The sequence below is a fragment of the Terrapene carolina genome, unplaced genomic scaffold (assembly GCF_002925995.2).
Source record: "Terrapene carolina triunguis isolate 2854851 unplaced genomic scaffold, T_m_triunguis-2.0 Scaffold66, whole genome shotgun sequence".
Taxonomy (NCBI): domain Eukaryota; kingdom Metazoa; phylum Chordata; order Testudines; family Emydidae; genus Terrapene; species Terrapene triunguis.
The window spans coordinates 23240192-23254023 of NW_020664417.1; the positions used below are offsets into that span (position 1 = coordinate 23240192).

A 13832-nucleotide genomic window follows, 5' to 3' on the forward strand; every position below is an offset into this window, starting at 1 on the left:
TTAAAATGAAGAAGGGGAGGGGAGGAGTAATTATTTATTAATTCTGAAGAAGGTGGGTTTTGTTCTTGTTTGGGGGTAGACATGCCTTGTTAGAAAAATGTCTGGTGAAAGGTCAGATAATAGTAAAAGACAAATGAACTTTGTTTTCAGATTTTGCTGCTTAAGGAGTGTTTTTATTTTTAATGGCATCATGAAAAAGCATTGAATACTATTTCCAAAATCCTTTTCTTCAGAAGAAATAGTGCTGATTTATTTTATTTCTTCAAGGACAATAACACCGTGACATTTGTTCAAGGGTTAGTGTAGCCATAACTACAGATTAACATGCTGGCTGCTTCATCTTCATCCTATCATCTCTCTGCCTCTTTATGAGGGAAAGAGGCTGACATGGTTATTAATCTGGCAGCTGAGTTGCATGCACGTAGGAAACAAGTAGAGCAGAGCATATAGAAAATGAGTAGCTTTCGGATAGCAGCCTTCTTTTCACTGCTACCAGGCTTGAAAGGCAGGCTATAAAAAAGCTCTTTCTCTTCTTTGTGCTGGAGCAGTGCACAAATATCGCAAACACAATTGCAAATGTAAGTATTCCTGGCCTGTGTGCTGCTTTCAGATTGCTAATTAAGGTTTCTAACTCCAGTGTTCTGGTTGAAAAAGCAGTGAGATGAAAGCCAAAAACATCCCCAGTGAGAATGTTTCTCTGCAGTATTGTAATGGTTTTCAGTGAAAATGCTAGAGAGAGAAGGGGATCCTTGGTAGATTTACAGAACCAATAGGTTACAATTGTGTTAGTTGATTTTTAGGATGTCTGTACTGCTTTGTTTGTGACGGGAAGAGCCAGAAGCCTGATAGAAATGCTATTAGATAGTATTTGAGGTACAGGGAGAAAGATACCTCTGCATAAAGAGACTATTTGCAAGCACAAAAGAAAGGAATTTCTCCTGGCATTTTTCACCTGGAATCCTTTTTTTTTTTAAACATACAAACAAACATAGAATTGGACTTTGATTAAGAAATTCTACAGTAACTTATTATAGAAGAAAAACCAAATCTCCATCATCGGGGCACTATTTAGCTTGCTTCTGAACTGATAAGAACAATGAAAATAGCAGGGTGAGCAATGCATGTTTTTCACCAAATCTCTCACTCTATGTAGTGGGAGATGAGCTTTGTTTGCTATAAGGCATGAATACAGAATAACATGGTGGTTGGGAAGCAGAGGAGTTGCAGGTTTCTCAGCGCAGCAGACAGGAATTGTAAATAAGAACACAGGCGTTGGTTGGTATGTTTTGTGCTTTTTATAACCTGATCATAGCATCAAAGATAATAGCATCTTGGTTTACAATCTCCTGTATAATGCAAGCATTTTATAGCGTGGTTACTCCACTGCAGTGAATTTCAGTTCATAGCTGGTGCACTCTTAATATGCTATGAATGAAATCTGCATATTGAAAACAATCTGCAACCAGTACTGCGTACAAATTTCAGATAACTGCATCAGAAATGCCTGCCATGTCCAGTTTGTTTGAGTTGTCATGTCATGTTTATTTCTTTACAGGATTTGTTATTTACGAGGGGCTGTCACTGTACTGTGAACCCTTTATGACCCATGCAAAAATGTAATTACTGCAGTTCTTTTAAACAGGTGACCAGCATGAAGTGATTATGAAGAGTGTGTTTGTTTCATGTGTCACTGTATGGCAAATAAAGGGCCAAATGCATCCCTTGTGTAACTCCAGTGATGTCAATGTAGTTACACCAGGGATGCATTTGGCTGCTTTTGCTGAAATTCAGGCACCAGTGAACATGTAGATGTCTCTCTCCATTGCAGCTACTTATGCCTCCCGCCCTACTTATACAGTATATGGCGATACACGTGCCTTCACCATTAGCTATTTATGAAAATGGTCATCTTTGATCACAATTGGTAGAGTTAGGTTTCCCCAGGCAGATTGGCAGCAAGCCAACTGCTGAAACAAGTGGTGACCTCTAAGGACTATGTCTATCAGAAAAATGTAAAAAGATTAAAATAGCAGGCATCAAGGGTAGTGGGGCTAGGGAAAGGTTGCCAGCTGGGGATGGCATTAATCTAATGGCAGCTTATTCAATAAATGCTGAAAGCCAAAAATAGGTCCCTTGAATGCAGAGAAATTATCTATGACTTCACTGAATCTATTCAAAAGTTCTTCCAGGAGAATTTGGAACAGGGCTTAAAAATCTGAGATTTTTAAAAATCTGTGCAGGATCTTTCTGTCTGCTGTGCTTCATTTCAGAATCCAAGGTTATTCATTCTCTCTCTCTCACACACACACAATGGGGGGGGAGGGGCAGTCAGAGTAAGAAAAAACTCTTTTCTCTTTCAGTTGTGCTTCACTTTGTACCAGATTTCATCCAAAAAAGTTTCATCTCTGCTCTGAACTGATCATGCCTAAACAAAGTTCAGTGATGCAGAGATATGCAGTGAAATTTGCAAATGTGTGCACTGACTTTTTAGGCATATGCTCACTGAATGTTAAACAACCTCTGCAGTTCCTGGTGCTGTTTCTATTATGCAAGTTAGTGATATTAGACTTTTTTTTTTTTTTAAAGCACTGGAGTCTGAACATCCTTGTGTGTGCTACAGTGTCCTACCTCTTTGCAGATAATTTTTTCCCTTGATTGAGAGAGATAATACACAAGCAGCCCTCCAAAATAGAGGGCACTAATGGAACTAAATGTTGTCTGGTTTGTTTGTTTTTTCTGCAAAATACTTTGTATAGGTGTGAAACTGCTAGATTTGCTACCTTGGTATGGTATGGAAAAGCTAGATGGACTATTTGGCTGAGCTATGGGCTAACCTATTATTTTAAGGTTGGACATGGCATACACTTCGCAGTTGTGTTGTAACAGCACCTTGTTTGTAATCAGGTTCACTGTTTCCCCTGTATAGTTAATCAGTTAGTTAATCTCAACTGTTGTTTACATGCGTCTTTCACATAGCACCGGAGAGAGGAAAATATTTTTTAAACAAACAAACAAATGAGTCAATGGAGTTGTTCCTGATTTAAACTGGCATTAGCGAGAGCACCAGAATGAAACACTGACTGATGATGATCTTGAACCACTATAAAATAGGTTTAGGCACATTATGCAAACCATTAGTGGAATTGGAACACACTTTTCATTAAAAACCTTGATGAGAAATGAAGAAGGTTAGAACTCAATTACAATAAGTAATGAGTTAAGCCTGATACAAAGTCCTTTAAAGTAAATGAAAGTATTTCCATTGAGTTGAATGGGCTTTGGATCAGGCCCTTATTATTCATAGATTCATAGATTCATAGATTCTAGGACTGGAAGGGACCGCAAGAGGTCATCGAGTCCAGTCCCCTGCCCGCATGGCAGGACCAAATACTGTCTAGACCATCCCTGATAGGCATTTATCTAACCTACTCTTAAATATCTCCAGAGATGGAGATTCCACAACCTCCCTAGGCAATTTATTCCAGTGTTTAACCACCCCGACAGTTAGGAACTTTTTCCTAATGTCCAACCTAGACCTCCCTTGCTGCAGTTTAAGCCCATTGCTTCTTGTTCTATCCTCAGAGGCTAAGGTGAACAAGTTTTCTCCCTCCTCCTTATGACACCCTTTTAGATACCTGAAAACTGCTATCATGTCCCCTCTCAGTCTTCTCTTTTCCAAACTAAACAAACCCAGTTCTTTCAGCCTTCCTTCATAGGTCATGTTCTCAAGACCTTTAATCATTCTTGTTGCTCTTCTCTGGACCCTTTCCAAGAGAGGGTTCCATACAGACTAAATACTCTTGTATTTGACATCTCAGATCACAGAACACATCAGATCTCTTCTTCTGCTCCCAAAACAGGTTGCTTGTTAAATTCTGATAAATAATTGCTTTAATAATTGAAGTTGCATAAATGAAACTCCATTTGGCTGTTATTGTCCTCCTGTGGCAAAAGACTGCAGAACCTATTTTGTTGTTTGACAAGATGATTGTTTAAAGCACATTCAGAAAACTTGAAGCTCTCTCTCTCTTCTTATTTTCAAATGTGAAAGGAGACACAGTAATTGTCAAGAAAGCATACACTTCCATTAAAACTAGACATCTCCTTACTGCACTGTTAAATTACAGTTTAACCAGTTCTCGTTTGCCATTTGAATCTGAGTTTAATATATTTTTTTGTTTATATATAGCCAGTAGTCGTTCATGAGTCATTCAGGAGGATACTAAAATCCATTTAGATATTTTTTGTAGGTATATAATTAAAAATAATAATAAAACGGCATATAACTTTCTGTGACCCGATTCAAAGTAGTCCTGACCCACTGGTAATGTTTCCCTTAAGGTTTTTAATATCCAGCTATTAATTTAATGAAGTGTATTCATCTAAATTGAATTCTCACCAAAACATAAATGCTAATTATGAAACAGTTGTGGGTCATTGATAATGATTCCTTTAAGCCCATTAGTATAGAGTCATTACCTTAATGGAGCATATTCACCTACATTTAATCACATCACCAAAACATTAACATTAAAAACCCACATATAACAGCTATAGCATAGGTTTCAGAGTGGCAGCCGTGTTAGTCTGTATCAGCAAAAACAACGAGGAGTCCTTGTGGCACCTTAGAGACTAACAAATTTATTTGGACATTAGCCCACGAAAGCTTATGCCCAAATAAATTTGTTAGCTATAGCATAGTTCATTCCCACCAAAGAGTAATTTCACATATTCATTCATGCAAGTTCTGATCCTGCATTGTGATCCATGCATGTGAACAAGGTGTCTCTGTACAGGAGCAGCAGGCTGTCAGCATGCGTCACAGTGCCTTAGTTAGTACTGTCTGATAACACCTATCCCTTTGCTTCCCTCCCATCTCAGCTGTAGATTTCAGTAGTAGTGCTGGCTGGAAAACAAGAATTCAGTTTCCTGAAAACGTTTGAGGTTTTGGCATTTGGTTTTGTTCTGCACTGGGACAAAACTGAGACCCTTAGAACTTTTTCATGAAAGAACGAGGGAGCAAGAGACCCTGGGATGGCCAATAGGCCACTGGTTAGGGCACTCCCCTGGGATGTAGAAAACACAATTTCAAGTCCCTGCACTGACTCTCTCTCTCTCTGTCTCAACCACTCTGTGTAAATTATTAAATATTCACTGGGCCAGAGAGAGGGCCTGGGACTGTAGCCTGGTGGTTAGAGCACTGAATTAGGCAGAGAAGTGAGTTGAACCTAGATCTCCCAGACCCAGATAAGTACTCCAATCACTGGGTTATTGGCTCTCCCCCTCTCCCTTTGCTGGTTTTGACAGAGATTTCATCCTGGACTTGAGAAATCATCCTGTCAAAAGCAGTATGCTTCCACAAAAAGTTTTGGTTTGATTAATCAGCCTTTTCCAACAGACAAACATTTCAGTGAAAAATTCCCAATTAGCTCTATACAGTAATACATCGCACAGTTGTAAACATTGCCTTTTGCGCTCACTTTTTTTTTTTAAAGCCAGTGTGTGAACTAGGAGGCATTTATCATGTACATAAGTTAGGGCTGAACCTGCCATCCAGTCTCAGACAAAACTCCCATTGACTTGCAAAACCATCATATAGCATGATCTTCAGTTCTGAAGGTTGTGTTATCCCATTTATTTAATTTGTACATACTCTCCAGATCATCATCATGGAGAGGTTGGACAAATTGAATAAATGGGATAACATATCTCTGCATATTTCATAAATGTTCTCTCTACCTAGACATTTATATTATACTCATCACTATGATTTCTAGCACTGGTTTTTATTAGGTGTGACGGGGTCAGGCCAGACAGCTACAGGAGAGTGGCCTTATTGGTAGCCAGGAAGTGGGTGGGCAAAGCCCGCCCACTGCCAAAGGACCTCCCCCCAGCCGAAGGGGAGGATCCACAGGACCTGGATAACCAAGTAATTTTGGGGGACAACAAATAAAATAACAGGGACAGGAGTGTGGTCAAAAGGGCTAAACGTAGGGAACCTAACGGGGACACAGAGTACAGGAGAGTGGCGGAAGGCAGGTATATTAGCCCCAGGATAAGCAGGTCCCTTTTCCCTTGGTAACTAAACAGAGGTTACTCTAGGTTAACAGAACCTAGAGGCCAGGGGAAGGACTGTGGACTATTGCCCGGAGCAGAGACTTGAGAGCCTGAAGAAGGACTTTTTCCAACAAAAACCTGTTTTAATAAAAATGTTCCGATTAACTCTAATAATGCAGGTCAAAAAGCCTCACTAAGTAATTTCTATGTCAATCCCATAACTTTTGTTGAAGCTATAGCATATAGAAAGATATCCAGTCACGATTGGAAGACTTTAAGTGATGGAGAATTCACCAGAACCCTGGGTAAGTTATTCCAGGGTTTAGCTACCCTGATTGTTTTTTTTTTTTTTTTTTTTTGCCATTGACTTCAGTGGGGCCACAATGTTGCCCATTAATTTAAGAGTTTTTTAAAGACTGAAGTGAGAGTCTATATACTTAAAGACTTAGTGAGCTTTTTCTATAAAAAGTATTCTAATTAACTGACTAGTATGTAGGCCCTTCACTGGATTGAATCTGAACTGCTAGAATGTGGCATAAGTGCTATTCTGCAGACAGTGATTCCTCATTAGTTCTGGGGGCCTGCTTTAGGAGTAGGAGGATTTGAGTTCTATTGACTTGAAAATCTAAATGCCAGTGGTGTGCAGTCTAGTGACAAATGTGAAACCCTAGGTGGCCATAGATTTGTTACAATATATTTAGCCCACAGACAAATTTTAAATCAGTCATTAGTAAATTCTTAGGCATTAGAATATTACTAAGTAAAAGGTAGAGCAATGAGGCTGAAAATTGGTTAAAGAATTAAATCAACTAATGCCAGACTTATAGCCTCAGGAACACCAGACATGCTAATATGTGTTTATTAACTATAGGCCAAATTTGGTCCTTGTATATAAAAAATTTTCATACTGAAAATTGTCAAGGCAGACATTTTGCCCTATTATAGTCCAAACCTAACATACTGATCCGAACAGTGGGATGGCCGATGCCCTCTCTTTTCCCACCAGAATGGAGATTGGTTGATGTAGTTTTCAAAATGTGTAAGTAAGAATTTTTTTCAGTGTATTTTAATTTATTGTTTAATCATTAACGGGCAGTTTTTCAAGTAACAGACTCAGGCTTGTGACATGGCTAGCTTGGTGTAGTGCTCATTATGACCACCACTGCATGGACCCAGGTAAAATCCTGCACTCTTAGAAATCAATAGTTATTGATGAGAAAAGAAGCAATTATTTTCATTGTAATTAGTGGGATGCTAGTGATGGGTTGGTTAGGCTCTGACCTTGACACTTCACACACTGAAAATAAATAATTGCTGCTAATTCATTATTCCAGATAGCCTGTCTCAGTAAATGTAAACACAGAAGAAATAGTACACAAATCACTGTTGTTTTTACATCAGGGAAGGCCAGAATTTATCACTGGATGGCACTGAGTGGTTATGGCATTCTTTTCTGGCTCATGTTCATTTAAAAATAGTTCTGCCCTTTTAAAAAAAATTCTGAATATTTTTGCTATGCTTTAAATTGGAAGAGGGGAGGATAAATAGACACTGGGGGCAGATTCTCTCTCCCACCTGAGCTCAGGCATAGTGGAGAGTGAGGACTGAAGAGAATCAGTTGTCTCTTCCTGATGCTCAGTCACATAGCCCTGGCACAAGTTAGAGGTGCACAAGAGCCCTTCCTCTTAGGGGCTGGACATGGCAGCTGCTTCTGGGAGCAGCGTGGAGCTATGGTAGGCAGGGAGACTGCCTTAGCCCTGCTGCGCCACCGACTGAGGTAAGCACTGCCCGGCCGGAGCCTGCACCCCCTGCCCCAGGTCAGAACCCCCTCCTGCACCCTAACTCCCTCTCAGACCTCAGACCTCAACCCCTTGCTCCAGCTGGGAGCCCCTCCCACATCCTGAACCCCTCATTTCTGGCCCCATCCAAGAACCTAGGGGAAGCCCCGAGCCTCCCTACCCTCCCATGGGGATGGAGCCATGAGCACCGACTTGTCCTGCTATGGGAGGAAGCCCCGAGTTTCTGTGTGTCCCCCCCGTGCTCCCACCCCCCTACGGGGCTGTGTGTGGCCCATGACTGATTTTTTTTTCTATGGGTCAGTGGCCCCTGATAGAAAAAAGGTTCCCCACCCCTGCTTTAAATTATTACCAATGTAAGATATAACAATTAAGAATAGATACAGGGCTCTCTGTTACACTAGAGATATAGTTCTTTGGGTCAATAGATTGTTGTCTGTATTTTGGAAGAGTCTATCTATACACAGGGCAATCAATGGCTAAATACAAGAATAATTCCATTATAGTTTTATCTACATACACAGAACAGATGCTGCAGTAACACAACTTTAACCAAAGAGGAATTGATAAAGAGATGGGGTCTGGGTGGTACAAGAAACTCCATCCATCATTTTTCAAAATACATACTGAATAACTCAATTGTTGCTGCTAACAGTTGCTGGCTGTTTTATGCATGACAGACAAACTACGAGCTAAGACAGGAAAATACAGTGACAGTAGAGTCTTTTTCCATTCAGTGGGCCCGATTCACTCCCTAGGTTCCACTGGTTTCCACTGAACCCAGGCTCCATTGGTGAGTGCACTCGCGGTGATTCAATGGCATAAGCTGCCCACCATCTCCTGTCTCCAGGGGGGTCTAACATATGTTAACACAGCCCCAAAATTGAGTTGAGCCAGCCCAAGAGGCAACAGAAGTAGGCTGATACTCCTTGTTGTGGGCCTTCTATACAGCCCTATTTGGTGCTTAAAACTACCATTGCCTGACAGAAACTACCCTCACCCCTAACTCCTTTCAAAGTAACAGAGAGTCCTGTGGCACCTTTAAGACTAACAGATGTATTGGAGCATTATCCTACGTAAAAGGATAAATGGACACAAGTCAGATATCAGGAATGGCAATATACAAGAACCTGTAGAACACTTCAACCTCCCTGGCCACACAATAGCAGATGTAAAAGTAGCCATCTTACAGCAAAAAAACTTCAGGACCAGACTCCAAAGAGAAACTGCTGAGCTTCAGTTCATTTGCAAATTTGACACCATCAGAGCCAGGATTAAACAAAGACTGTGAATGGCTAGCCAACTACAGAAGCAGTTTCTCCTCCCTTGGTGTTCGCACTTCAACTGCTAGCAGAGGACCTCACCCTCCCTGATTGAAATAACCTCATTATCTCCAGACTGATTCTTGCCAGCATATTTATACCTGCCCCTGGAAATTTCCATTACATGCATCCGAAGAAGTGGGCATTCACCCACGAAAGCTTATGCTCCAATATATCTGTTAGTCTTAAAGGTGCCACAGGACTCTCTGTTGCTTTTTACAGATCCAGACTAACACGGCTACCCCTCTGATCCTTTCAAAGTGTAAGGTTTTACACTGTTTCCTAAAGATGATCAGACTCTGTTCTCATGTAATATCCTCTGCCATAGCTGGGTCCCCACAACAGAGAATGCTTCGATCTCTGCTCTCAAAGACTTCGTCCTGGGCTTTGTAATCTGCATTGTCCCAGAGGAACACAGCTGTCATGGTGTTTCATAGATGAAAATTTGCTTGTCACTGTATCTGGAACTTGATCCCTCAATTGCTTTGAAAAGCCTTAAACTGGCATCAGAAGCTGAGTGTGATCCAGTGGAGGGACTTGAGCACAGACCTGATGAACTTGTGGCAGAATAAACCATGCAGAAGGTGGGCAGCCATAATCTGTACCATCTGCACCATGTGAATCATCTTCCCATTCAGCTTCAGATAACCATGAATTTCAGTAATCCAGCTTGGAGGTGACAGATGCCTGGAGCTTTGTGGTCAAGTCTGGGAGAAAGGTACAATGTTTCCCAGCAAACTGGAGATTAAAGACGGCATATTGATGTATGACCAGGTAGCATATGATTTAGAATTCTCCCTTTCTCCATGTTTATAGCTCTATAACTTCTTCTGAAACCACCAGAAGCTTTCTATAATAAAAATTTATCTTCATTTTGGCTTTGTGCTAATTCTTATTATGCTACGATACCATCATCCTTTTTAGAGTTGCTCTTTTCCATGAGAGCTATTTTCTTCTCCACAGTATTGGAAGGAGCAGATGAGATTAAATAGGCATAAATACTCACTCTAGAACAAGACCACCCAATCAGATGGGTTCAGAGAGAACATTTTGAGGCAAGCTCCCTTCAGATACTGGTGAATTCTGTTACTGGGGTGCCATATAAAAAGTGATATCTGAATAGGTGTCGATAATGAATATTACACACAAAAAGCTGGTCATGGGGATGGGGAGGGGAAGGGCAAGTTTGCCCATGAGGAGAGGCTGCTAGGGACCTAGTAGCCAGGGAAGCCTAGCCCAGGACAATGGCTACCCTTCCCTTCCCCACCTTCCCTTGTTTAGGGCAGGTTGACACTGCAGCCCTGAGAGGGGCTCTGGATGTCTGCTCTCTGTCAGTGCCCTGTAGCTGGATCTGAGGAGCAGCACCAGGGACTGAAGGTAATTACACCCAGAAAGGACCACAGGAGCAGGCTTAAGTCCCCCAGGAAACAATGAGTTTGCCCAGGAGTGGAGATTCTTGTAGGGGATACAGGGGCAACTGACTGGAAGAGACTACAGCCGATCCCAGGCTGAGGGTCAGCCAGCTACACAAGGGAAAAAATGTAGATCTGATGAGAAACCTGGATGCAGCAGGAGATTAGTGACTGGCTGGGCAAAGAGACTGGGACAAAGGGTGGGGGGACACTGAAATTGGACAAAGAGCCGAGGGAAGGAGATTGGGGCTGGCAGCCATTGGGACTGGGGATTGTGGGAGGCACCTGGAGGCCAGGTAGTGGAGTTGTAGGAGGGACAGGCCCTCTCTGAGGTTCAGAGAGGCCCAGGCCCCTAGCCATAATAAAAATAAAAAATGACAACACATTAAAACAAAATAAGGCACCCAAAAAAAATGAGACATAATTTGAATATTTGTCTTATTTGCAGCTCTAAGCTGAGAGAGTGTCACATTTTGGTCTGATAGGGATGTGCATAAAAACAAGTTGTGAAACTTATCAAATGCCAAAAAATTAACAAGTGTCTAAATTTGAGGCCCCCTTTGAGCTTGAGGCCCAGGCCAAATGCCCCTCTCCCCCAATTGGTCCTGGGGAGGGGGAAGACACAGATCAGAATTGGAGCTGGAAGAGAGGAACTGGAACTGTATGGGCAAAGAGACTGTGGACAAGGAGCCATGAGGATTGTCTCACCCCCAAGGGTGGCTTGCATCACAGTTTGGCTACACCCCAAATCTACAAGCCCCAGTAAATCCTTCCCTTGGACCCATACTGGAACAGTCAACGTGGAAGGAGTCCCAGGGGCCCGCTCTTCTGCTGTCCAATCTCTGCATATTCACATTCCATCCATGGGCACTCTTTCCTCATGTGCCCCTGTTGTCCACAGAGTATCAGGTTACTGAGCTCATTCCTGTGGGTTCTTCCCATCAGGGAGTTGGTTTAAATTATGAATGGGACCCAAGTCTGAGCTCACGGGCTCCGCCCTAGTTGTTTGTGTCAGGTGGTTATCTGGGTGATACCTCATCCAAGCTTGGCCCCGAGACTTGCTGAGGTTTTCTCCTCTCTGTATGGGTAGCTCGGGTTGCTGGGATGGGGTTTGTACATGTTTTTCATCATGCCTGGGGTTCAGTGTCTGCTGGCGGGTATCCAGTCCTGTCAGTGGCCCTAGCCGATGAATAGGTAGAGGCTGTGCATGGTCCATCAATAGTGACCAATCGGCTATGAGAAAATTCTCCATCAGCTGCACCACATCCAACAATGACTCAGAATTATGGTTGAGCACCCCCTCCTGGAAGCATGGATACAAACCCCTTTGTTAAGACCAACTCTGTAACTTGGGCCCTGGAGTGCTCCCCTGCATGAAGCCACCACCAGCAATGCTCTTTTAATCATTGTGCCAACACCTGGGGGCATGGCCCTTGGGGTAGGTCTTTGCTCTAAAACACTACCAACGTCTCCTTGCTTAAAGCCAGGAAATCTAAAATAGTGGCCTTCACCCAAATGTAGTCTTGATCCAAAGCAGGCTCAAGATTATAGTAGGTCAGCTGTGCCTATCCCATCAGATATGGAGCTAAAACTAAGGCCCAATGCTCTGGAGGTTATTGAGAGGCCAGTGCCACCCTCTCAAAGACGGTGAGGAATGCTTCCAGAGCATCAGCTGGGCCCATCTTAGTTAACTTCACTGGCACAGGTGGTAGAGCTCTCCCTGGTATTGGGCCCTGCAGGGTCTCCCTGGGCAGGGGGCAGTGGTCTTAACTGTTGCAGGAAGTCTCTCTGGAGTTATTGCTGCTGGGACACAACCTCCTTCAGCAGCTGCTGTTGCTGCTGCAGGACTTGGATCTGCTGCTAGGCCATCCACTGCTGCAACATCTGCTGCTGGAATTGCTGATGCTGGTTGGCCTGCTGATGCTGCCACTCTGCCACCCACTTACACCAGTGCTCAGGGTCCATCTTGGCGGAAGCTTCCTCTCAATGGACTGGTGTGGAGCCTGTTTCTGTCTCAGGGCCTTGTAACAGGTGTAGGGTTTAATCACCCGCATTCTCCACCAATTGTAGTCAACTGACACTCAGCCTGAGCTTGGCTGTAGTCTCTTCCAGTCTCTTGTCCCTGAGTCCCCTTCAGGAACCCCCATTCCTGGGCAAGCTCACTGTTCCCCATGGGAGTTAAAAGCCCACTCCTAGTTTTTTTTCTGGGTCTTATTACATCCAGTCCCTGGTGCTGCTCCTCAGGTCCGGCTACAGGGCACTGCTGGAGAGCAGATGCCCAGAGCCCCTGTCAGGGCTGCAGTGTCTGTCTGCCCTAAACAAGTGGGGGAGGGAGTCTCAGGCTGGGCTTCCCTGGTGGCTGGACTCTCTAGCAGCCTCTCTTCTTGGGAAAACCACTCCCACTGCTCTGTGACCAACTTCACCTTTTTAAGCTCTCCTTCTCCAGGTAGACCATGCTCTGAAGGTGTGCCTAATTGGCATGGCCTGAATGCAGAGATGCTTGTTAGACTTGCTTTTAGTGGGATGGGGTATGTTCCATCACACCTTGCCACCACACACGTTCCCAGTCCCAGTCTCCTTCCCCAACTAGTCCCCCTGCTCCCCTCCTGTTTGATGACTTCTCAAGGTTCCTTCCAGCCCTACATTTCTATGATATCTTCAAGTTAGTTCAATAAAACTGTGTTCTGAAAAGAGCTTCATAAGCCTAGCTCTTAAAGATGTTTCAGAAGAAATCTGAATATTAATGAGAGATTTCTTGGGAACTGGAATTTCCATTTTGTGGGAAATTCCACAATTTCAACAAAATTCACTCTGAATTAGAATGAAATGTTGAATTTTGAAATTTCTCACAACATGTAATTTTCAAAAATAATTCACTTTGGATCAATTAAAATGTTTTGTTTCAATAAAATTGAATCAAAATTTACTTAATATTTTTTCAAATTGCATATTTTAATTTTCAAACTCTTTTTTTAAATGTATTTTTACTTTATTTTTATGTTGTTGTTTTAAATAAATTTCACTGATATCGATGTGGAATATTTTGATTTTTGACAAATGGAAAAATGTTCTCTCGGAAAAGTTTCAACTGGATCCCATGTTAATTAGTGTTGAAACTGAATCCCTCCCATGCCTTCAAATGTTGTTTAGGGACACAAACAAAGCTCCACTGTTCCTGCCTATCCTGGGCTCCTCTTTGCATGTCCCCTATGTTGCTAAGTCTCATTAAGTTTTACCTCTCTAAG

The 13832-nt window shown here is 42.6% G+C and overlaps 1 protein-coding gene across 1 annotated transcript in view; it reads left to right on the top strand.

The window, feature by feature from the left end:
- Positions 1 to 509: 509 nt before the first annotated feature.
- The window catches only part of TRIM2 (tripartite motif containing 2), a 125308-nt gene continuing 111985 nt past the window's right edge, over positions 510 to 13832 (top strand). The window contains exon 1 of the mRNA XM_026647860.2: positions 510 to 578. The gene's annotated coding sequence lies outside the window, so the exon portion shown is untranslated. The remainder of the gene's footprint in view (positions 579 to 13832) is intronic.